This window comes from Mesoplodon densirostris, chromosome 7, assembly GCF_025265405.1.
Source record: "Mesoplodon densirostris isolate mMesDen1 chromosome 7, mMesDen1 primary haplotype, whole genome shotgun sequence".
In the NCBI taxonomy this organism is placed as follows: Eukaryota; Metazoa; Chordata; class Mammalia; order Artiodactyla; family Ziphiidae; genus Mesoplodon; species Mesoplodon densirostris.
Window position 1 is genome coordinate 28,407,501 of NC_082667.1, and position 26,026 is coordinate 28,433,526.

Genomic DNA, 26,026 nt, shown 5'->3' on the forward strand with positions numbered 1-26,026 from the left:
AAATTCCTTCCTGACCTTGCAAATGATCATTTTCTTTCTTGAAGCATGAGATTTGATTGCCCTTGCAATCTGGGCTCACACTTACTGCCTGCACTGTGAATAACAGTTCCTTTCTCAGTCATAGTGTTTGACTCTATGACCTCCCACAGAAATGAATTCCAGGCACAGACAGTGCATTGGAAAATGGAGATGGGAGTTCTTTGATACTAGATGTTCAAAGTGTTGAGCTAGGAGCATCCTGCTCTGAATTCTCTATAAATGCAAATCTAGCTGGGTCACAGAGGAGGTATCCAAATAGTCTCGTGAAGCATTTGCCCTATAAAACCGTACTTAAAAATCCCAGAGTGGATAGCAGGTATAGCTTTTTGTCCCTATCTGGATTAGAGGAAGTGGAGAATATTTTGCCAGTAAGCATGGCTAGAGGAAAGCAAGCCATTTTGGTAAATTACTAATTCAGACTTGTTTTCAGAACATGTGATATTGATGGAACCAGGGTAAAAGTTGAACTTTGCTTTATTAGTTTTTTGATAATAAGAATATTTGTATGGTGCTTTGTAGTTTATAATGTGATTTTTCTGGGTTAAAGTTATCTCGTTTGATTTTCTTAGCAGTCCTCAAAGTAGGGAAGTATTATTGTTATTGGCACAAATTCCCAGTAATTATGAAAATAATTTTAGAAGGGAATACATAAAATACTCAGGAAAGCAACAGTTTTGAAGTATTCTCAGATACTTTGGAAGGGCTTATTTGCATATAAACAGAGTGCTCATTATCAATCAAACTTATCAACTCTTTTATGCATCCAAAGGAGTTTTACCACAGTTTGAACAAATTGACATTGTTCAATATTTGTCCTTATGTGCATGGCTTATTTCACTTGGCAAAGTGTTTTCAAGGTTCCTCCATATCAGTATATCAGTAGTATGTGTCAGAATTTTCTTCCTTTAGGGCTGAGTAATATTCTATTACATGTAATATGACCTTTTATTTATCGATTCTTCTGTTAATGGACATTTGGGTTGCTTCTACCTTTTGGCTATTGTGGTTATGGATACTTTTAATTGAAGAATTTTATTATTTAAAACACTACTGAATAATCTCGGTAGGTAAACTTATTTTTATAAGGTGATTTAAAATGTAGATATGATTGCTTCCATAATTATTTTTATTATCATCCATTATTGTTCCTTTGAAATACTCAAGAGTATTTTATTGGCAAATATTTATTGCCTTAACTTGAAAATCCTATAATATGTTGAGTACCTATGAGCACTATGGCTTAGATACTGAAAAGACAGACATGGACAGAGGACATAAATGTGGAGATAGTCATAGCCAAACATAGTATGCAGATTTGAATTGTTTGACCTGCACAGTATGTATAAATTAAAAAAAAATTAGTTGCTGATATCTAGAAATCAGGAGATTTTTACTTTAAATTCTAGATTTTGGTTTCTCAGAAAATCTGGAACATCTGGCAATATCCTAGACCACTTTTCCACATGACAACATTTTGTGGGGCTGAGTGGCAGCTGCCACCATTAGACAGAATTCATACTCTTCAGTTGAACATAGATGCTATATTATCTGCTTTTCTCAGTTTTACGTTGCTAGCCAACAGACCTCTTCTCTGGAGCTGTGCTGTACTTGACACGTGGCTAGTCCAAATGAGACATGCTGTAACTGTGAAATTCACATTGGATTTCAAAGATTTGGCCTGAAATAGGATGGCAAAATATTTCATTAATAATTTTTGTATTGATTGTGTTTTTAAATGGTAATATTTTGGTTAAATAAATTACTAAAATAAATTTAACTTGTTTCTTTTTACCTCTTTTAAAATGTGGCTACTAGACAATTTAAGATTACATGTGTGCCTCACATTAGATTTCTGTTGGACAGTACTACTCTTGATGGTCATGGCCTAGTACAGGTGTTGCTAAACAATAGTGCATGAGCCAAATCTGACTGGTTACCTGTTTTGGTATGATCTACAACTTAAGAATGATTTTCACAGGTGAATATTTGCAATTTTTTTGATTATAGGGAACATTTAGCTTTGAACCCCAATTAAGTGAAATGTTATTCCCCCCCAAAGAATTTTATTTTTCTCATTAGTAGACTTGTAGTACAAAACATTGTACTCAATTATTATTATATTTTGAATTTCCTCAAAAGTTTATGAAAATTTGTTTTTTTTTCTATCGTTATTCAAGTTCCTGTATTTTATCCTTGATGCTCCTTCTTGGTATGCAAAGCCTAAAATGTTTACTCTCTGTCTTTTTACAGAAAAAGTTCACTAACCATTGGTCCAATAGGAAGCTGATGCAGGAAGTTCCAGCTTTCCGAGGAAGTTAAGCATAGTGGAAATGCTCTGGATTATGATAGGCAAGGGTTCCAATCTTATCAATTGATGTATTCTCTGAGTCTTAGTTTTCTTATCTGTAAAATGGCAATAATGATTCCTTTCTGAATTGTTTTGAAGACTAGGTAAGATACTGTACAAGATGTTTTGTGGAATAAGTGACTAGCACTTCCTCTGCCTAGAATGCTGTTCCTTGTCATACCTGAGTTGGTGACTTCTTGCCTATTTCTATCTAAGAGAAGTATTTCTTGCTCTGGCCCCAAGCCTAGGTTAGCTCTCCCTGGAAATCCTGCCCTTTTTTTATGCTTATCATGCTTACTGCTGTTTGTCCCACATCTATCTGCTTTCTAAGATTTTAAGGTCTATGAGGGAAGTGTCTTGATAACCACTGTTTTCTAGGACTAACACATAATAAGTATTCAATTTTTTTTGAGTGATGTTGATGCAAAATGCTATACATATGACACAGAAAACGAGAAGAATTCAGAAGGAAGAGATTTGTTTTTTCCACAGAGATTTCAAAGTTTGTGTCTAGAGATTTTGGCCATGTTTTAGGACATATAATTTAAACATGCTTTATTATTCCCTGCTACAATACTTGGATTTTCTCACTCATCTTTCTTAAAGATGAGTGAGGAAATGCAAGTAAAACACTAAACACAGTGCCTGGCACATAGTAAGGCCTCAACAAATTCTCTCTTCTCTAATGGTGGATGATGATGATAAATCAGAATATTGAACATAAAAATAAGCAAAGTATCTATGTACTTGATAAAATTGAGAGATCAAAAATTTTGGAGAATGGAAGGGAATCCATTTTAGAGAAAGTAAATTAGTCATTCCAGCACCCAAATTCAAACCACTCTCATCAACAAAAGTCAACTTTATTTTTTTAATGAACAGGATTTGAAGTATAGGAGAGTAAAAACTTAGAATCCAGATCAACTTCTGAAAACCAAAACTAAATTTTGTCCTGAGTTTATATATTAGTTACAAGTTTATATGATAAATGTCTATGTGTCAAAATGTTTCTGGTCAGAATGACAACTGGCAGTTGTGGCTCCTTTCCCTTCAGAACACGAGGCTTAACAGATGGGAAGAAAAAGCACGTATTAGGGTCCACGTTAGCCTTTGCCAACTGGAATGGACACTAAGGCTCTAGAGAGGCTGGAGCTGATAATAAAATGCAGCCTCAGGGTTCTCTCTTACAGCCTTACCTAACCTTGTAATGGAGGTCACCTGTTATATTTTAAAAGGCCAAATTTGGATGATGAACATGGTTCCAGAAGATGGAGTCATTAGCCTCCTTAATTTTATATATAGTACCAAACTTCAGGAATTTCTGGAATTTCTTTTGAGAATTCTATGTATTCCAGCCATAGTTTTCCAAGTCTTCAGCTTTATTCAGTTTAACCAATATTTGTCAAGTATCTACTGTGTGCTGGGCATTAAGGATACAGAGTTGAATATAGATTCAGAAACTACTTTAGAGGAGCTCAGAGTCTGGTGGATGAGATCAGTGTGCAAGACACACCAATTCACTGCATAAGTGCTGTGAGAGCACTCTGCACAGTTACTGTAGAAGCATCAAAGATGGGCTCCCATGCCTAGGACCTAGAACCAATCAAAGCAGTCTTCCTGGTTGAGTTAAACCAGAGTCAGTGTGTGTGTGTGTGTGTGTGTGTGTGTGTGTGTGTGTAAGGGAGGTGGTGGTAGTATAACTTAGAGTTATGGCCATCTGTTTTTATCCTTCTAACTTTCTTAACCCACAATAAAACTCGAGGTTATAACACAATGAGTATGGTGGTAATTCTCAGTGGTGGTGGAGAAAGCTCAGAATGGGATAGGGGATGTAAAGAATGGATCTTGAGATTCTCTCACAATATCAGGGTGTAGGGGCATTGGTGAGTAGCTGTAGAAATGGGATTTTGGTGGCATAGAAAAAGGCCAAGTCAGAGTTGTGGACAAAGATGAGAAATGAGGCAAGGGAAGAGGAAGAAACCAGATAATGAGGCCATGATAAGGAGCATGGGTTTGTATCCTGTGAGCAGTGGGGAGTCACTGAAGAGTTTTGAGTGGACAGTGACATAGTCAGATTTTTGCCTTAGAGCCTAAAAACAGGCTAAATAAAAAATGCAGATATGTGTGGTTTTTGCCTGTTCAAGATTTTTAAAGTTTTTGATCAAGTACTGAGAAAATATCCAAACTTTAGGACTGTATTCTCATATGGCAACAATATGATGGAAATCAGTAGCAGTTGACCCATTGGATGAAGAATCTACCATCTTTCTCTCAGGGACCACACATTAAAGCTCATGGAAGGGTATTGTTCCAATTTTGATCACTCCTGAACAGGTCAGTGTGAATGCTGTTTTGTGATTATTCAGGACTGAACCAGTTGCCCCGCCCTATAATGGCAGAGTTTGTCATGATTATTATCTCTTAACCAGGACCAAATGGAACAGGAAAAGGATCAGTAACCTTAAAGATGGCCAAGGGTGCAGAGTGGAGAGTATAGGCCCATCCTAGTAGATGGAAAGATAGTAAATAACTAATCATACAAATATATGAGCTGGTGTGCTAGAGTTATGAAGAGACTGCTCTGACAGAACAAAAAGGATGACAGATTGCCTTGGGAAAAGCAACCTGAAGAGAGGTTAGAGAAGACTTTATTAAGCAGAGAAGAAAATTTCCCCCAAACAGTCTTAGAGTTCAGTTGTTATCTCAGCTGAATTATTTTGCTCTCAAGAGTGTCCTGGTTGGACAGTAGATCACATGGTCACCCTATATAGAGCAGCAGTGTGCTGGAGACTTCTAGCCTTCCAGCAGAATCATTCTCTCTTTTTGACCTTGGCGACACTATCTCCCAGCCTGACTTGCAGTTGGAGGTGGCCCTGTGACTAAGTTCTCTTCAGTGAAATGGGAGCAAAAGTGATGTGTTCCCAACAGCAGAAGAACTGAGGAAGTATGAAAATAAAAAGCCAATGTGCTTCTTTCCCTATCCCAAACTTCTCATGTCACAAATCTAGCTTGTACTATGATTAGAAGAGAGCTTGAAATCAGGCATGACACTGAAATTTTGAACAAGGTTGGATGAAATTTTAATACCTGTAAGTACTAGGTAGTTCTAGATCTGCTTAAGATGTTTTGTAAGGGACAAGTGAAGACATTGCCATGCAATAAAAAACAAGTTGCCAAATAATATGGCGGTGATACCATTTCTGTAAACATAAAATCCATATATTTTATATGTACTTATATTTCTATATATGTGCATAGGAAGAGGTCCAAGCTATTAAATACAAAACTATTAACAGTACCTCTGAGTTCTCATTAATTGTACTAATCAGTTGTATTAGAATGCATTAATAGAAATTTTCAGAGTGGAAAAATAACATTGGGTGTTAATTTTGATAATCCTAGAGATGAAGTGGATGTTTGGTAAGGAATTATACACAAGTACTTTACTATGTTTGATGATAGCTGTTGCCAGTCAGTGGATCTTAATCTAGGGGTTTTTTTTTGTTTTTTTTTTTTGTACAAACCTAAAAAAAATTCTCCTAAAGTCTCCAGATGTAACTTATTTTCTTATTAATGTCATCAAATGTCAATTCATATAAATAGTATTCTGATTTTTAACTCTGAGCTTTCATAATCAAATACTCTAATATGAAGGAAGAATTTGCCAATTTGTCTGTTACTATCTAGCTATTTCCTCATTTTAAAATCATATTTCCTGATGTATCCAAGACATAATTAAAAACCATGGGCCCTGGAGTCAGACATGCCTGGATTTGAATCTCAGTTCTTTAAATTTCTTTACTGTGTGTTAACAAGCAAGTTACTTTACCTCTTTAAGCATCATTTACAGAACTTCCTGAAGCGTTTTTGAGGATTAAATGCTATAGTGCATCCCCAGTGTGCAGAACAGTGTGACAGAGTAGACAGTGAGAGTCCCAGCCTTATCTCTACCCAGTCTTTGCTCTCATCTCAGTTCACTTTTAAGAAGCAGTAAATATAGTTTAATGCAGTTATTAAATAAGAATTCATAAACCTTCCATTGCCCTGCATTAATTTACACTACCCAGCCTCTCAAAAGAGTTTAACAGGCTGTTGCTAATTTGAAAGCAAAGGTGTTAATAGTATTTTATCTTTTTTGTCTCTTTTTTGTAAATTTCTTGTTTTCTTCTGAATTATATTTTATCTTTCAAAGATTGAAATAAAATGAGGGAAAAGATAATTATGTTGGAACAAATGTGGACAGAAGACATTTTAAAAATGAGTAGTAACATATATATATTGGTGGGTAACAGGAAAAGAAGCAATATTAAAAAGAGTCTGTTTTTTAATTGCAAGATTCATGCATGTATATGTATTAATATTGTAGAAAATTTATAGAGATAAACTGATGTAAATAAGAAAAAAGCTACACCATCCACAGTCTCACCAGTCTGAGTAGTTATTCTCAATATTTTAGTATATGTCCTTCTCATATACTGATATATATTTAAAATCTTATTTATTTTTTTAAAAAAGTAAATTAATTTAAATTAATTTATTTTTGGCTGCACGCAGGCTTTCTCTAGTTGTGGCGAGCGGGGGCTACTCTTCATTGTGGTGAGCGGGGGCTACTCTTCGTTGTGGTGTGTGGGCTTCTCATTGTGGTGGCTTCTCTTGTTGTGGAGCACGGGCTCTAGGTGCACGGGCTTCAGTAGTTGTGGCACGCGGGCTCAGTAGTTGTGGCTTGCAGGCTTTAGAGCGCAGGCTCAGTAGTTGTGGCACACGGGCTTAGTTGCTCCGCGGCATGTGAGATCTTCCCGGACCAGGGCTCGAACCCGTGTCCCCTGCATTGGCAGGCGGATTCTTAACCACTGTGCCACCAGGGAAGTTCCCTTATTTATTTACTTTCTGAGACTATTTTTTCAGGTAGTATATTGTTACCGTTTCCCATTATTAAATATTCCATAGCATTATTTTAAGTGGATGATGATATTCTAGTCAAAAGCTTTATTTTACTAATCTTCTTAATTTTGAAATTTATGCATGCAATTTTTTTTACTGTTGCAAAACAATGTTTTGTCATCATTTTAGTCAGTTTTCTGGTGCATATCCGTAATTATTTCCTATTGAAAAATTCCTAGAAGTGGAATGTCCAGATAAAAGGTTGTGCACATTTTAAAGGTTTGATATACGTTGCCAAAGCTTCCTCTAATGAGCTGTAACATTTATGCTTTCATTAGCAATATGTGAAAGAACCAGTTTCCCTGTATTCAGTATTCCTTGAATTCACTAATCCTTATCAGTAGAAAAAATTTTTTGACCAATCAGTAAGTTAAACACATCATCTCATTGTTTTAGTTTGAATTATTTTATTAGTAGTAATATTGAACTTTATGTTTTCTTTGGCAATTTGTATTTTTTTAAGGAATTGAGTGTTCATTTCCTTTGCTCCTATTTTCCTTGGTGTTTATCTTTTTCTTAATTATTTTTTTAGTCTACTTAAAAGTGTTCTTTACATATTAAGGATATTAACCTATTGTCATGTTGCAAATATTTTCTCAGTATATTGTTGCTTTTCGATTTTATTAAAGCTCCTTTTTGAGATACAGAAGTTTAAGACTTTCATTTACTTAAATCTATCCATGTAAGACTTAGAGAGACATTTTCTTTTCAGACTCTACAAATTCAACTATATTATCTTCCAGCACTTTTATAATTATATTTAAATCTTTAAGTCACTAAAACTGTTTAAAGTAAAAAAATGGATCCAACATATTTTTCTAAAGTGATAGTTGTTCATTCCAATACTACTTACAAAATCCACCCCTTTCCTTTTTGAATTGAAATTTGGACCACAACCCCTTCTCTGAACTTTCTGGGGCTAGATGTATTTTGGAACTCATAATGTTTGGGATTTTAGAAAGTAATGTAGCACATAGACCATATAGTGTATAAAAACTGTAGTGGGGTCTGAAACAGTTCCCTGTACTAAAGTACTTTAATATTTTCACAGTAAAACATTCACACTAAGTGATATAAGTAATGTCTATAAATCAGTCCCTGCTAGGTTTTGCTGCCTGATAAGTTCTAAAAAAAATTCAGTTTTCAGAAATTTTTGAATTTCATAATTGTGACTAAGAGATTTTAGACTTGTATCACATGTAACATGTAATAAAGCCCTAAGTATATAAGTTGTGTCTATTTTGGCCTGATATTTAGTTCTGTCATCTGTCATGGTACACAGTGTGATACACTGCTTTAGTGATTTTTGTTTTAAGGTATGTTTTAATACTAGTTTTACTATTTCTCCTTTTTTCCAAAAATTTCTTTGTCATAGTTTTTAGATGCATTAGAGAATTCTTTCCTCAAGGCTCAAACAAATTACATGGGAGAATTATAGATTAGTTTGGGGGAAGCACAGCAGACAGGGTTGAGCCATGCTGACGATGGGCAGAGTTGTGCTCCCTGTGTCTGGGTACTGAGTCACTTTTGTACTCACTCTTAAATAACTCCTTGGGCTTCCCTGGTGGCGCAGTGGTTGAGAATCTGCCTGCTAATGCAGGGGACACGGGTTCGAGCCCTGGTCTGGGAGGATCCCACATGCCGTGGAGCAACTAGGCCCGTGAGCCACACTACTGAGCCGGTGCGTCTGGAGCCTGTGCTCCGCAACAAGAGAGGCCATGATAGTGAGAGGCCCGCGCACCGCGATGAAGAGTGGCCCCCGCTTGCCACAACTAGAGAAAGCCCTCGCACAGAAACGAAGACCCAACACAGCAAAAATAAATAAAATAAATTAATAAACTCCTACCCCCAACATCTAATAAATAAATAAATAAATAAATAAATAAATAACTCCTCAACTTTCAAGACCAACTTGAGAATCGCTGGTCTCTTGACACATACCTGAAAGTATATCTTGCTGGACATCCCGAGGTGCTCTCATGTTATCTCATATTTATCTTAAAAACCTCCTAGGAGCTATGCTATAAAGAAACCCATTTGTCTTGGTTTAACTTAGTGTTTAGGAAGATCATTTGACTGCAACATCCCTATATCACAATACCCAGCACATAGTTTAGGAAACAGTTGTCCAATGAAAAATAAAAGTACTTACAATTTGAGGATTCTCATCCTTCACTAATCCATCACAGGTGTTTATTGAATGTCTACTATCTTCCTGTTATGGTTTATTTATTAGGGGATATAAAAGAATTGTAAGACATGGTACCTTACCCCAGGAACAAACATAATGAAAACAATTAGGGAAATGCTGACTGTGGAAGTGTAATTCTCAATGGACTGTTAGCCCTCTGAAGGTACAGAGGCACCTAATCAATATTTGTATCACTGGAACCAGTACAGTGCATTGTTTGTATCAGCACTACCATTCAGAAATATACTAGATAAAAGAGTGAAAGAAAGGAGAGAGGAAGGAGCACCCTCTATAGGATATGGCAGTATATTTTGGCTCATACATGCACACGAGGGGAAGACAAAGCCAGAGTGGACTTCACAAATGAGACTGGACCAAAGTTGGGTGACAAAGGATTGATGGGGATGTTTCCCCCATCACTGTGGGAAATAATGGTTGAAAATAGGCTTATTGGAGATGTAAGTGTATCACACCCAGCCTAACACATGTTCAGACACTGTTCTAGAAGGATAGAGGCCCATCTGACTTACCCTCTCTGGGCTCCAGAATCTTAACTATGGTTCTCAAGGAGTTCTCTGATTCAGATAGCTGTTTTAGTGGGTGAGAAAAAATGCAGTTCATTACTCTGTGTAAAATAGTGAAACATTCTAGTGCAGGAAATGGCGCAGGACTGGTCTAACAAAAATAGTAGGGTAAGTTAGACATAATTCAGAAGCAGCCTGCCACATAAATGCTTCTCAGATGAACTCTGAAGTTTTTTTCAAGAATCCATAAACACTAAAATGGTTTCCTTGATACCCTTATTTGATTTACTCAATTTAGTAATTACCAGCTTATCAATTTCCCCCAAAATGTACAGTCTGACTGTGAGATTTTGTTTTATTTCTCTCCTTTGCTTTATAAACACTGTTTTTGCCTTTGTTCCTTGGCTCAGTCTATAAACAGATTCTCTTACATGTGTGGACACAATTTGTGTGCAAAATAACTACTAAATGACTCCGAGTTATTTTCTGACACAAATACTACTTTCTTCCTGAGCTCTTGCCCACTGGATCTGGGGGGAAAATAACTGAATGTCCAATTCAGTTCAAAGCTTAGTCTGATCTGATCATTTAAATAGTTATTTTAGGTCATTATTTCTCTCAGATAGACTCTCCTGTATTCTGCTGGTTTCCTTCAGGTAGTATATGGAAGAAGAGGTTGTGTGGCTTTCAGATCCTTAAAGCACCGGGGTAAGGGACCCCTGACCTCATGCTGGCCCATTGGAATGTACATGTTGGCACAGCAGCTGCTCGCCAGTAGAAGGATGTCCCTTGTTCACCTAGTTGCTGGATGCTCTTCTGGCCTATAGTGTGTGAACTTACAGCTCATTCTCTTGGCCCAGGCACTTTCTCTGATGGTGATTCCTGGATGATCCAACCTAAACTTGACTTCCTGTGGTATTAGAGATAGCCCTCCAAAGTCTGACTGAGATGCCCATTTGGCCCTGGATCAAGTGGTTTGTGGTGCTGCTCTCACTACAGAGCAAGCTCTCCTCACTATGTGAATAACCTGTGATAGATTTCACTGAGACCCTTCCATGTCACAAGACACAGAAACCAAGGGTGGTTCAGGAGAGTTAAACCTCAGACCTCCCTCTCCCTGCCGGTATCATGTCATCTTGTCAACCTGGTTGTTTCCTAAGTTGCTGCAGGACAGTTTCCTCCCTGTGTCCATATTGAGGGGAGGGGAACAGAAGACCCCTCTGCCCAAGGATTGTTTCCACTTACCTGACACTTGTCTCCCTTCCGAAGCCACACCCTAAAAGAGGGGAACTTAAGACCTGATTCTTCTGGCTATTTTACTTTCTTGCTTCTCTCTCTGAGACTTCTTCCAATTTTTCCTCTAGGACAGAAGGAAGTAGGCTTTAATTTTGTTCCTACATTGTATCTTATTCCTGATTCCAGCAAAGGCCTAATAGCAGTCAGTCATTACTCTTAATTTACAAAGGGAAATTTATGGGCTAAGTCATCTAAGTTTAGCTGTTTATATGCTAATGGAGGGTGGTAAAGGGTTTTCTTGAAAGGCAGATCCTTTCTCAAGGCAACAGTCTTATATGCAGGGATACTGTTTTGTTGCACATTTCTGCTGTACATGACAGAAGCAATATCACTGTGACAAATCTTAGGGATACCTGGAATAGTTTGGGCAGTCTTGTACGTGGAAAGGCCAAAAAGAAAAGGATAATCTTTAAACCATTACTCTTGTTACATTACCCTTTATAATACCCAAAGGACACATTAAGACATTTGAGTGGGATACCTTTACTTACTAGGAATAGAGACTCATTCAGATCTTCTGAAGTAATGCGGCATTTACCGTGAGGACATATATGACATATCTGTTAGAGTTTATTAGTTGCAATCAGTGGGGTGTGTCTCAGGCTAACTTAGGCAGAAACAGAATTTAATGGGATGGCAGGTGGTACCACATGGAATTCAAGGAAAGACCAAACAAAGGGGCTGTAGAAAGAACTGGAACAACTCCAGACATCTGGATTTAAGGGACAATCTCCTCAGAGTGCTATTAGTGGGACAGATTCTCTCCAGCTGTTTATGTCTCTGTATGGTTCCCCTCATGACTCTGTATCTCTGAAGAGAGGCTGGTTTGTCTGGGGAGGCCAGGGGTCTACCTCTTGGCCAGAGTAGCACAGTTCCTCCAAAACTGCACATGATGGTGGAAGAAATGGCGTAGAGAGTCAGTCTGACAGGGCAAGCTGAGTTGAATTTAGGGCATGTGGCATTCCTAATTGTGATAGAATGTTTAGGCAGAAAGTTTATAATCTGGCTACTAAGTCAGGACTAACTCAGCACCACTTTCCCCACAAATGTGGAAAAGCTAAAATTTGTTTATGATTACTTTTTTTAAAAAACAGGAAAAGAAGGAGATTTTAAAAGTAGTTTGTTTCTTTAAGTGTTAAATAAATTGAAGGTAAGCTCTTATGGAGAATTCTCTTTTACATCCCTTTAGACAAACTATAAATATTTTAAAATATTACTGTTTTAAAATGGTTATGAAGTATTTGCTGGTTTTTAAATATTATGAAGATTTCTTTTTCAAATTCTCTTTTTAAACAAACTGACCTCAAAAAGCTACAGGCTCTGGTAAAGGTAGCTTTTTTTCAAAGAATTGGCAAGGATGGGAGAGGAACCCCTGGCTTTGGAAGGCCTGGGCTGTATGAACCATCACTATTGCCCAGTGTCTCAGAACTAATTTGTGGCAGAGCCAGAATTCGCAGCTAGTTTTGAATTAAGGATTCTGCTCTTTTCCCAAAGTATAAAAGTGGCACTCTTGAATTTTTTTGTAGAAGGGATTTAAATGAGATAACCCTGTTAGAAGTGGGGGCTAGGTCAGGACTTTCTTAAGGTCCAGGTCTAAGACTGGAACTGAGTTAAGTATATATAGCTTGAGAGGATGGGGCTGAGCCAAGGGAAAGCTAAGTACCGAGTCCTCCATTATGCCCTTACTATAGGACTAGCACCTTATTGGGATGGACATATATACACTAATATGTATAAAATAGATAACTAATAAGAACCTGCTGTATAAAAAAAAAGAAAGAAAAGAAGTAGATTAAGTTACACTAACCATCTAGTCCTTGTTCTCATTCCTTCCATTCAGACCATTGCCAAGGCTTGCCCGCTTGGGTCAGCTATGTCCTTTCTCTCTGCTTATGCTTTAAGGCTCAGTTTTCTCTCCTTCCCCTCCCAAAGTCACGTCAAAGCAATCACTGATTGTATTTAGAACAAATTTTATCATGTAATTAATTACTAATTAGTAATATTAATTAATAATATTGCTCTATATTATCACTTCTTTTCCTAGCTAGGTACTGCCCATCATTTTTTGACTTTCTGTCTCCAGGCACTCCATCCCCCAATAATATTTTTATTATTTTTATACTTATAGATTGTATTGTTTATACCTCCATTTGACAATTAATTATGATCTACCTTCTGCCATATATTGTTTCTCACTTTCTATTGTTTTTTATTTATTTATTGTCTCCTCAACCATATCACACTTTGCTATTAACCTATTTGTACCTAGAAAAATGTCTAGTGCGGTTATATTATATATAAGCATGTTATATTATTTAAGGCTGTGATTTTCTAAATTGATGAGGTGATTTGGAATCAACTGGATTCACTTCTAGGTTCCAACCCTCTCCTTGCCTATAATACCAACTTTATTTAATTAAGAGCTAAGCGTTTGTTTAAAGATTTCAGAGACCACCCCTCCCCGCCCCACCATGAGGACCATTTATTAAACAGACCATGTGTATTTTTCATTTGCCCAGCCTAATTATAAACCTTGAATCCTGGTCCGGTGCTTCTTCACAGTCCCTAGCTTGATTTTGAATAAATAGTAGGTTTTTAATAAACATTAAGGTGAAATAAGAGTATTATATTTATATCATGAATTTTAGGTTTAGTTCAATTCTAAAGGATATTTAAATTAATTTTAAGTCAAAAATAGTTGATTTCTTTAACATTACAAGTGTTGAGCACATGAAATCATTTCTTAAAGAGATTCACACATGCGCACGCGCACACACCCACACACACATACTGCAAAAACCCCATGTCAGAGTTCCATGAATCACCTTTAATATTTTTTTTGGTTGATATGTCTTTTTTTTACATCTTTATTGGAGTATAATTGCTTTACAATGGTGTGTTAGTTTCTGCTTTATAACAAAGTGGATCAGTTATACATATACATATGTTCCCTTATCTCTTCCCACTTGTGTCTCCCTCCCTCCCACCCTCCCTATCCCACCCCTCTAGGTGGTCAAAAGGACTGAGCTGATTTCCCTGTGCTATGCATCTGCTTCCCACTAGCTATCTATTTTACGTTTGGTAGTGTATATATGTCCATGCCACTCTCTCACTTTGTCACAGCTTAGCCTTCCCCCTCCCCATATCCTCAAGTCCATTCTTTAGTAGGTCTGTGTCTTTATTCCTGTCTTACCCCTAGGTACTTCTTGACATTTTTTTTTCTTAAATTCCATATATATGTGTTAGCATACAGTATTTGTCTTTCTCTTTCTGACTTACTTCACTCTGTATGACAGACTCCAGGTCCATCCACCTCATTACAAAGAGCTCAATTTCGTTTCTTTTTATGGCTGAGTAATATTCCATTGTATATATGTACCACATCTTCTTTATCCATTCATCCGATGATGGACACTTAGGTTGTTTCCATCTTCTGGCTATTGTAAATAGAGCTGCAATGAACATTTTGGGACATGACTCTTTTTGAATTATGGTTTTCTCAGGGTATTTGCCCAGTAGTGGGATTGCTGGGTCATATGATAGTTCTATTTGTAGTTTTTTAAGGAACCTCCATACTGTTCTCCGTAGTGGCTGCACCAATTCACATTCCCACCAGCAGTGCAAGAGTGTTCCTTTTTCTCCACACCCTCTCCAGCATTTATTGTTTCTAGATTTTTTGATGATGGCCATTCTGACTGGTGTGAGATGATATCTCATTGTAGTTTTGATTTGCATTTCTCTAATGATTAATGATGTTGAGCATTCTTTCATGTGTTTGTTGGCAGTCTGTATATCTTCTTTGGAGAAATGTCTATTTAGGTCTTCTGCCCATTTTTGGATTGGGTTGTTTGTTTCTTTGTTATTGAGCTGCATGAGCTGCTTATAAATTTTGGAGATTAATCCTTTGTCAGTTGCTTCATTTGCAAATATTTTCTCCCATTCTGAGGGTTGTCTTTTGGTCTTGTTTATGGTTTCCTTTGCTGTACAAAAGCTTTGAAGTTTCATTAGGTCCCATTTGTTTATTTTTGTTTTTATTTCCATTTCTCTAGGAGGTGGGTCAAAAAGGATCTTGCTGTGATTTATGTTGTAAGGTGTTCTGCCTATGTTTTCCTCTAAGAGTTTGATAGTGTCTGGCCTTACATTTAGGTCATTAATCCATTTTGAGCATATTTTTGTGTATGGTGTTAGGGAGTGACCTAATCTCATACTTTTACATGTCCCTGTCCAGTTTTCCCAGCACCACTTATTGAAGAGGCTGTCCTTTCTCCACTGTACATTCCTGCCTCCTTTATCAAAGATAAGGTGACCATATGTGCGTGGGTTTATCTCTGGGCTTTCTATCCTGTTCCACTGATCTATATTTCTGTTTTTGTGCCAGTGCTATACTGTCTTGATTACTGTAGCTTTGTAGTATAGTCTGAAGTCAGGGAGCCTGATTCCTCCAGCTCCATTTTTCGTTCTCAAGATTGCTTTGGCTATTTGGGGTCTTTTGTGTTTCCATACAAATTGTGAAATTTTTTGTTCTAGTTCTGTGAAAAATGCCAGTGGTAGTTTTTTTTTTTTTTTTTTTTTTCTTTTTGTGGTACGCGGGCCTCTCACCATTGTGGCCTCTCCTGTTGCACAGCACAGGCTCTGGACGTGCAGGCCCAGCAGCCATGGCTCATGGGCCCAGCCGCTTCACGGCATGTGGGATCCTCCTGGATCAGGGCACAAACACGTGTCCCCTCCATCGGCAGGCGGACTCCCAACCACTGCACCACCAGGGAAGCCCTGCCAGTGGTAGTTTGATAGGGATTGCATTGAATCTGCAGATTGCTTTGGGTAGTAGGGTCATTTTCACAATGTTGATTCTTCCAATCGAAAAACATGGTATATCTCTCCAGCTATTTGTATCATCATTTATTTCTTTCATCAGTGTCTTATAATTTTCTGCATACAGGTTTTTGTCTCCTTAGGTAGGTTTATTCCTAGATATTTTATTCTTTTTGTTGCAGTGGTAAATGGGAGTGTTTTCTTGATTTCACTTTCAGATTTTTCATAATTGGTGTACAGGAATGCCAGAGATTTCTGTGCATTAATTTTGTATCCTGCTACTCTACCAGATTCATTATTAGCTCTAGTAGTTTTCTGGTAGCATCTTTAGGATTCTCTGTGCATAGTATCATGTCATCTGCAAATAGTGACAGCTTTACTTCTTCTTTTCCTATTTGGATTCCTTTTATTTCCTTTTCTTCTCTGATTGCTGTGGCTAAAACTTCCAAAACTATGTTGAGAGTGGGCAACCTTGTCTTGTTCCTGATCTTAGTGGAAATGGTTTCAGTTTTTCGCCATTGAGGACGATGTTGGCTGTGGGTTTGTCATATATGGCCTTTATTATGTTGAGGAAAGTTCCCTCTATGCCTACTTTCTGCAGGGTTTTTATCATAAATTGGTGTTGAATTCTGTCAAAAGCTTTTTCTGCATCTATTGAGATGATCATATGGTGTTTCTCCTTCAGTTTGTTAATATGGTGTATCACGTTGATTGATTTGCGTATATTGAAGAATCCTTGCATTCCTGGAATAAACCCCACTTGATCATGGTGTATGATCCTTTTAATGTGCTGTTGGATTCTGTTTGCTAGTATTTTGTTGAGGATATTTGCATCTATGTTCATCAGTGATATTGGCCTGTAGTTTTCTTTCTTTGTGACATCCTTGTCTGGTTTTGGTATCAGGGTGATGGTGGCCTTGTAGAATGAGTGTGGGAGTGTTCCTCCCTCTGCTATATTTTGGAAAAGTTTGAGAAGGATAGGTGTTAGTTCTTTTCTAAGTGTTTGATAGAATTCGCCTGTGAAGCCATCTGGTCCTGGACTTTTGTTTGTTGGAAGATTTTAAATCACAGTTTCAATTTTAGTGCTTGTGATTGGTCTGTTCATATTTTCTATTTCTTCCTGATTCAGTCATAGCAGGTTGTGCATTTCTAAGAATTTGTCCATTTCTCCCAGCTTGTCCATTTTATTGGCATAGAGTTGCTTGTAGTAATCTCTCATGATCTTTTGTATTTCTGCAGTGTCTGTTGTTACTTCTTTTTCATTTCTAATTCTATTGATTTGAATCTTCTCCCTTTTTTTCTTGATGAGTCTGGTTAATGGTTTATCAATTTTGTTTATCTTCTCAAAGAACCAGCTTTTAGTTTTATTGATCTTTGCTATCGTTTCCTTCATTTCTTTTTTATTTATTTCTGATCTTTATGATTTCTTTCCTTCTGCTAACTTTGGGTTTTTTTTGTTCTTCTTTCTCTAATTGCTTTAGTTGCAAGTTTAGGTTGTTTATTCGAGATGTATCCTGTTTCTTAAGGTAGGATTGTATTGCTATAAACTTCCCTCTTAGAACTGCTTTTGCTGCATCCCATAGGTTTTTGGTCGTCGTGTCTCCATTGTCATTTGTTTCTAGGTATTTTCTGATTTCTTCAGTGATCACTTCGTTATTAAGTAGTGTATTGTTTAGCCTCCATGTGTTTGTATTTTTTACAGATCTTTTCCTGTAATTGATATCTAGTCTCATAGCATTGTGGTCGGAAAAGATACTTGATATAATTTCAATTTTCTTAAGTTTACCAAGGCTTGATTTGTGACCCAAGATATGATCTATTCTGGAGAATGTTCCATGAGCACTTGAGAAAAATGTGTATTCTCTTCTTTTTGGATGGAATGTCCTATAAATATCAATTAAGTCCATCTTGTTTAATGTATCATTTAAAGCTTGTGTTTCCTTATTTATTTTCATTTTGGATGATCTGTCCATTGGTGAAAGTGGGGTGTTAAAATCCCCTATTATGAATGTGTTACTGTCGATTTCCCCTTTTATGGCTGTTAGTATTTGCCTTATGTATTGAGGTGCTCCTATGTTAGGTGCATAAATATTTACAATTGTTATATCTTCTTCTTGGATCGATCCCTTGATCATTATGTAGTGTCCTTCTTTGTCTCATCTAATAGTTTTTATTTTAAAGTGTATTTTGTCTGTTATGAGAATTGCTACTCCAGCTTTGTTTTGGTTTCCATTTGCATGGAATATCTTTTTCCCTCCCCTCACTTTCAGTCTGTATGTGTCTCTAGGTCTGAAGTGCATCTCTTGTAGACAGCATATATATGGGTCTTGTTTTTGTATCCATTCAGCCAGTCTGTGTCTTTTGGTGGGAGCATTTAATCCATTTACATTTAAGGTAATCATTGATATGTATGTTCCTATTCCCATTTTCTTAATTGTTTTGGGTTTGTTTTTATAGGTCTTTTCCTTTTCTTGTGTTTCTTGCCTAGAGAAGATCCTTTAGCATTTGTTGTAAAGCTGGTTTGGTGATGCTGAACTCTCTTAGCTTTTGCTTGTCTGTAAAAGTTTTAATTTCTCCATCAAATCTGAATGAGATCCTTGCTGGGTAGAGTAATCTTGGTTGTAGGTTTTTCTCCTTCATCACTTAAAATATGTCCTGCCAGTCCCTTCTGGCTTGCAGAGTTTCTGCTGAAAGATCAGCTGTTAACCTTATGGGGATTCCCTTGTGTGTTATTTGTTGTTTTTCCCTTGCTGCTTTTAAAATGTTTTCTTTGTATTTAATTTTTGACAGTTTGATTAATATGTGCCTTGGCATGTTTCTCCTTGGATTTATCCTTTATGGGACTCTCTGCTTCCTGAACTTGATTAACTATTTCCTTTCCCTTATGAGGGAAGTTTTCAACTATAATCTCTTCAAATATTTTCTCAGTCCCTTTCTTTTCCTCTTCTTCTTCTGGAACCCCTATAATTCGAATGTTGGTGCCTTTAATGTTGTCCCAGAGGTCTCTGAGACTGTCCTCAGTTCTTTTCATTCTTTTTCCTTTATTCTGCTCTGCAGTAGTTATTTCCACTACTCTATCTTCTGGTCACTTTTCCATTCTTTTGCCTCAGTTATTCTGCTATTGATCCCTTCTAGAGTATTTTTGATTTCATTTATTGTGTTGTTCATTGTTGCTTGTTTCATCTTTGGTTCTTCTAGGTCCTTGTTAAATGTTTCTTGCATTTTCTCTATTCTATTTCCAAGATTTTGGATCATCTTCACTATCATTATTCTGAATTCTTTTTCAGGTAGACTGCCTATTTCCTCTTCGTTTGTTCGGTCTGGCGGATTTTTATCTTGCTCCTTCATCTACTGTGTGTTTTTCTGTCTTCTCATTTTGCTTCTCTTACTGTGTTTGGGGTCTCCTTTTTGCAGGCTTCAGGTTCATAGTTCCCGTTGTTTTTGGTGTCTGTCCCCAGTGGCTAATGTTTGTTTAGTGGATTGTGTAGGCTTCCTGGTGGAGGGGACTAGTGCCTGTGTTCTGGTGGATGAGGCTGGAACTTGTCTTTCTGGTGGGCAGGTCCACGTCTGGTGTGTTTTGGGGTGTCTGTGGACTTATTAGGATTTAGGCAGCTCTCTGCTAATGGGTGTGGTTGTGTTCCTGTCTTGCTAGTTGTTTGTCATAGGGTGTCCAGCACTGTAACTTGCTGGTCATTGAGTGAAGCTGGGTGTTGGTGTTGAGATGGAGATCTCTGGGAGATTTTTGCCGTTTGATATTACGTGGAGCTGGGAGGTCCCTTGTGGACCAGTGTCCTGAAATTGGCTCTCCCACCTCAGAGGCACAGCACTGATTCCTGGCTGCAGCACCAAGATCCTTTCATCCACACAGCTCAGAATAAAAGGGAGAAAAAGTAGAAAGAAAGAAAGAAAGAAAGAAAGAAAGAAAGAAAGAAAGAAAGAAAGAAAAAAGATAAAGTAAAATAAAGTAAGGTAAAATAAAATAAAGTTATTAAAATTAAAAAAATTATTAAAAATAATTTTTTAAAGTAAAAAAAAAAAAAACCCCTAAAAACCAAAAACGGACGGATAGAACCCTAGGACAAATGGTGAAAGCAAAGCTATACAGACTAAATCTCACACAGAAGCATACACATACACACTCACAAAAAGAGGAAAAGGGGAAAAAATAGTAAATCTTGCTCTCAAAGTCCGCCTCCTCAATTTGGGATGATTCGTTGTGTATTCAGGTATTCCACACATGCACAGTACATCAAGTTGATTGTGGAGATTTAATCTGCTGCTCCTGAGGCTGCTGGGAGAGATTTCCCTTTCTCTTCTTTGTTCGCACAGCTCCCAGGGTTCAGCTTTGGATTTGGCTCTGCCTCTGCGTGAACGTCACCGGAGGGGATCTCTTCTTCGCTCACACAGGACGGGGTTAAAGGAGCAGCTGCCTCGGGGACTCTGGCTCACTCAGGCCAGTGGGAGGGAGGGGTACGGAGTGCAGGGTGAGCCTGCGCGGCAGAGGCCGGCGTGACGTTGCACCGGTCTGAGGCGCACTGGGCGCTCTCCCGGGGAAGTTGTTCCTGGATCCCGCGACCCTGGCAGTGGCGGGCTGCACAGGCTCCCCGGAAGGGAGGTGTGGAGAGTGACTTGTGCTCGCACAGAGGCTTCTTGGCGGTGGCAGCAGCAGCCTTAGCGCCTCATGCTCGTCTCTGGGGTCCGCGCTTTCAGCCGCGGCTCGCGCCCGCCTCTGGGGCTCCTTTAGGCAGCGCTCTTAATCCCCTCTCCTCGCGCACCAGGAAACAAAGAGGTAAGAAAAAGTCTCTTGCCTCTTCGGCAGCTCCAGACTTTTTCCCGGACTCCCTCCCGGCTAGCCGTGGTGCACTAACCCCTTCAGGCTGTGTTCACGCCGCGAGTCCTCTCCCTGCGCTCCGACTGGAAGCCGGAGCCTCCGCTCCCAGCCCCGCCCATCCCGGCGGGTGAGCAGACAAGCCTCTCGGGTTGGTGAGTGCTGGTCGGCACGATCCTCTGTGCAGTAATCTCTCCGCTTTGCCCTCCGCTCCTCTGTTGCTGTGCTCTCCTCCGCGGCTCCGAAGCTTCCCCCCTCCGCCACCCGCAGTCTCCGCCCGCGAAGGGGCTTCCTAGTGTGTGGAAACCTTTCCTCCTTCAGGGCTCCCTCCCACTGGTGCAGGTCCCGTCCCTATTCTTTTGTCTCTGTTTATTCTTTTTTCTTTTGCCCTACCCAGGTACGTGGGGAGTTTCTTGCCTTTTGGGAGGTCTGAGGTCTTCTGCCAGCGTTCAGTAGGTGTTCTGTAGGAGTTGTTCCACGTGTAGATGTATTTCTGATGTATCTGTGTGGAGGAAGGTGATCTCCGCGTCTTACTCTTCCGCCATCTTCCCTCTCCCACCTTTAATATTTATGGCAGGAACAGATAGCATTGATTTGACATGTTGACCTGTTTATCAATTTGATTTTGTACATTTGAGCTTTTCAAACCATTGCCTATAGTTTGGTTTCATCTTTGTTGACAGGTAGGGAACCAAAAATAGCAGCCTGATCCAATTTAAAATGATACATACTCATTATCGTTTAATTCCTTTACCAATTTTTGTGTGTGTGGCCACTCTTTAACAATTCCATTAATGCATTTCCACGCACAAATTATTTAGGTTGACAAAATTCAGAGTTTTCTTCTGGACATCCGTGATACCAAGTAGTGGCTTCCCCCGCACTCCTAGCAGCCACCTCCTGTTCCCATACATAAATGGCAGCCAGCAATGGCTGGAAACAAAGGACTCTCTCCCAGTCTCTGAATACAGTGACATTCATTCTGAGAGAAGCAGGGGCAGCTTTTTGAAAGCCGACTTCTTCAGCTCGACAATAACACACAATGAGTTATTGACTTGTTTATGTACGGAGCTCTTTTCAGTAACTAACTCTGACTCCCACAGTCTGGACAAATGATTGATTTCGTGGTTAGAAAAAGAGAAAGCTCTCGCGCTAAACTCTGTAGTGCAAACTACTTCTTCCCCATTTGTTCCCTAACTGAATAGGACCTTATTAAAATGCACTTTCCAAAAAAATACCTGCAGCTGGTCTTTATAACCATGTTTTGTATATATAAATAAGTAATTTGTCCCAGTCTTTTGTATATTAACAGACCATTGGGAAACTTGTCAATATATATGAAGGCTGATTGTCCTGTTGTTTATGCTAAACTGTATTGCCTGTATTGATCTGCATGTAAAATATGGATCAAGTAATTTATTAATAGATCAATATTTACTGGTCAAAAAGATTTTTGATAGAAAGATAGATTCCGTTTTCTTCTTGGGTTATGTTGCTTTATTACGAACATTATACACAACACATATCATATGCTTCACATTTAAATCTTTAGCTGCTCTTCTGGAGCATACAGAGAAAACTGCATGCAGAACTACAGTTCAGAGAACTGACAGTTTGGTTAGACTAATAGACTCTTCCCTCTTTGGCTGGTACCTATCTGGAATGTCAATATGAATTAGATAGAACATACCAGTGTTTGATTACTGTAGCTTTTCTAAAAATATTAATAACTAGACTCTAGCGTTTACTTTAGAGTTATTTTCTCCTATAAAATAGATTTTATTTTATCTTAATATCATGTTAAAATTTTTACACAATTAGTCTTTATGATTTTCATAAATATGCCTTAAAATATTTTGGGGGGGAGTTAAAAAATGGACAGAAAAGCCATATAATGTTAATGATACCATAAAATGAGTTTATTGCTGTTCTGTCTGTATTTCTCCAGCAGGAGGTTTTGAGTGTGTTTTCCTCTCTAGGATGTCCATAGTAGAGCTTTCCTGAGCCAGCAAATGTTTGAAGAATTCCTCAAAATTAAGAGTACTGGGCCTCCCTGGTGGCGCAAGTGGTTGAGAGTCCGCCTGCCGATGCAGGGGATACGGGTTCGTGCCCCGGTCTGGGAGGATCCCATATGCCGCGGAGCGGCTGGGCCCGTGAGCCATGGCCGCTGAGCCTGCGCGTCCGGAGCCTGCGCGTCCGGAGCCTGTGCTCCGCAACGGGGGAGGCCACAACAGTGAGAGGCCCGCATACCGAAAAAAAAAAAAAAAAAAAAAATTAAGAGTACTTTCTATTATAGTCACAATGGGCCATATGTTTTGTATAAAACTATATATACATTACTAATCTATGACCCTTTAGGGTTTTAGAGAAAGTATAATGTCTGCTATGTTAGCATTAATAGTTTTAAGTAAAATATAGTCTAAAAGGTAACAACCACTAGAAATCATTTCATTGGAATCTGTTGTTTCAGGTATACTTTTGTGGATTTCTTTTCTTAATTCCTAAACAAATTGTTTCAGGTGAATTTACTCCCTTTTAATCTTGTTTCTCTAACCAGACCATTGTCTTGAATCATTTTGTTCACTTTTCTTTGACAGAGCCATTGTGTTCCTTGTTTCTTCCATATCTGCTACTGTCTTTGAGTAGTCTCTTGTCTGTTTTTTCTGGTTACCATTAATATTGAATGAGCCAACTTTAACCTAATTTAGGATAGCCAGTGTTTGTTACTTACATATTTTAAAAATCTTAGCAGCAAGCTCTGGCGAAAATGGTGAATTAAACCTTCCTAATTAGCTTGGTAAGTTTTGATGTATATCACAAATATTTGGGGGTGTTTTCTCACATTTAAAAAGGGCATGATGTAGTTAGAAAAAAGCGACTTGATTTTCCACTCCCCTGTTTGGTAGAGATTTGGCTTTTCATAGTTGTATACAAATTTTAGCCATCTTTCTGTTTTTTTATTGAGGTATGAGAAATATCACTGCAATGTCTAGTTAACATTCCTCACTATACATAGGTACAGATTTTTTTCCTTGTGATGAGAACTTTTAAGATCTACTCTCTTAGCAAGTTTCATATATGCAATACACTATTATTAACTATAGTCACTATGCTGTACGTTACATCCCCATGACTTACTTATTTTATAACTGAAAGTTTGTACCTTTTGACTTCCTTCATCCATTTTGCCCACCTTTCAACCCCCATTCCACCTCTGGCAACCACCAGTGTTCTCTGTATCTATGAGCTTTTTTTCTTTTTTAAGATTCCATATGTAAGTGAGATCATATGCTATTTATCTTTCTCCATCTGACTTTTTTCACTTAGTATAATGCCCTCAAGGTTCATCCTTCCTGTTTGTTTTGATTTTTAATTTGAAGTGTCTACCTCTTTATACATGAAAATTAGCCTCAGAAATTTCAAGCCCATTGACAAAAAATTATTTCATATATTTAAAGTAAGAACAGCAAATCAAAAGCATTTAGTTTTGTCTTAATGAAGAAACAGGATGTTCTCCTCCAAAGTGACAGGAGAGAAGAATCTTACTGTTGTTATTGTGTCTGGAATTTGAAGGAGAGATGCTGTTTGCACTGCATATTATTAATACCTCAAAGTGAAAATGCATTCTCTTAATTTGACTTTTTACTTTCAATAATTTCCTCTAAATGATTGTATTAAGATATCTCTCTTTTTGAATGTCTGGGCTGTTTTCAGAAAAGGCCCCATGTATGTAACCTTATGTTTTGTTGACAATTTATTTCTCAATATCTTACTGGGTTCTCTATTTGGTACTATGCATATGATGCTTTTCAGTAATGTTGATATGTTTTTCCCTCAGCTTACGTAGATTAGGATAGTGCTAGAAGTTGAGTGTTAGAATGAGGTGATTTTTCCAACTGTAGTGGTTTTATAGGTAAAGAATTCCTACCTTTTAAAGAGTTACTTGGAAGCAGTTCTACATGTCATGGTCTTGGGAGACCACATTGAATCGGACCTACTGCAGTGGCACCAAAGAGTTTTATAGCTCTGTTTTTGTTTTGTTTTGCTTCCCTTAAAAAAAGGTCTGCTCTGAATGTTTTTGCATTTGGAAATTAACTTTATGAAGAAACGATGACCTTGGTGAATATTCCCCAGTCACTCTCCTTCACATATCCTCCCTGATAAATGAGACGCCCCTGGTAAAGAAATAATCATAGAGACTTGACACAAGTACGTTTTGCCACAGTTTACACATAGGCTTCCTTGTGTGGAAGTTGAGTTTGATATTTGACTTTTTATAATATTACGTTTTCTGTATTACTTTAGCACAGGAAAAAATATTCCTTGGGGAGATTGATTCTAAGTAGCTTCACATGATGATTTTTCCATTTTTATTGAGATATAATTAGCATATGGCCCAGTGTAAGTTTAAAGTGAATAGCATAATGACTTGACTTTTATATATTGTGAAATGATTACCACAGTAAGCTTAGTTAACATCCACCATTTCATATGGTTTTAAAAAATGGTTTTTTTTGTTGTGAACTCTTAGGATCTGCTGTCTTAACAAACTTTCAAATATACCATATAACATTATAACTGTAGTCATCATGTATATCACATGTTGGTTTTTTTTTTTTTAAACTTGTTTTCAGTGGTTCTCAGTCTAGGACAGGCAAACATTTGCAAACATTTCCTGCTGTCCAAATTCAGTCTGCCTCTTGTTTGTTTTTTAAGTTCTCTTGGAACATAGCCACACTCATTTGTTTATGTATTTTCTATTTCGTGCTACAGGGGCAGAGTTGAGTAATTGCAGAAGAGACTTGTCTGTCCCCCTTTCCCCCAAGCCTAAATATTTACTATCTGGTTCTTATAGAAATGTTTGTCAACTCCTTATCTAAGTTGATCATCAGGATCACCTAAGGATTCCTTAGACTTTTCTCCTCTACCAAAACAGAATCTCTGATAAACTGAGCTGTGTCACATATGAGTAGATGAAGACTTCACAGGTTTGATACTATTCAAGAATAGGTAGATTGAGGAGGTTATATTGTTGACCCCCACTCCCA

At 37.9% G+C, this 26,026-nt stretch overlaps 1 protein-coding gene across 1 annotated transcript in view; it reads left to right on the forward strand.

Moving 5' to 3' along the window:
- DCDC1 (doublecortin domain containing 1) overlaps nucleotides 1-26,026 on the forward strand; it is a 472,935-nt gene that overhangs the window by 208,236 nt on the left and 238,673 nt on the right.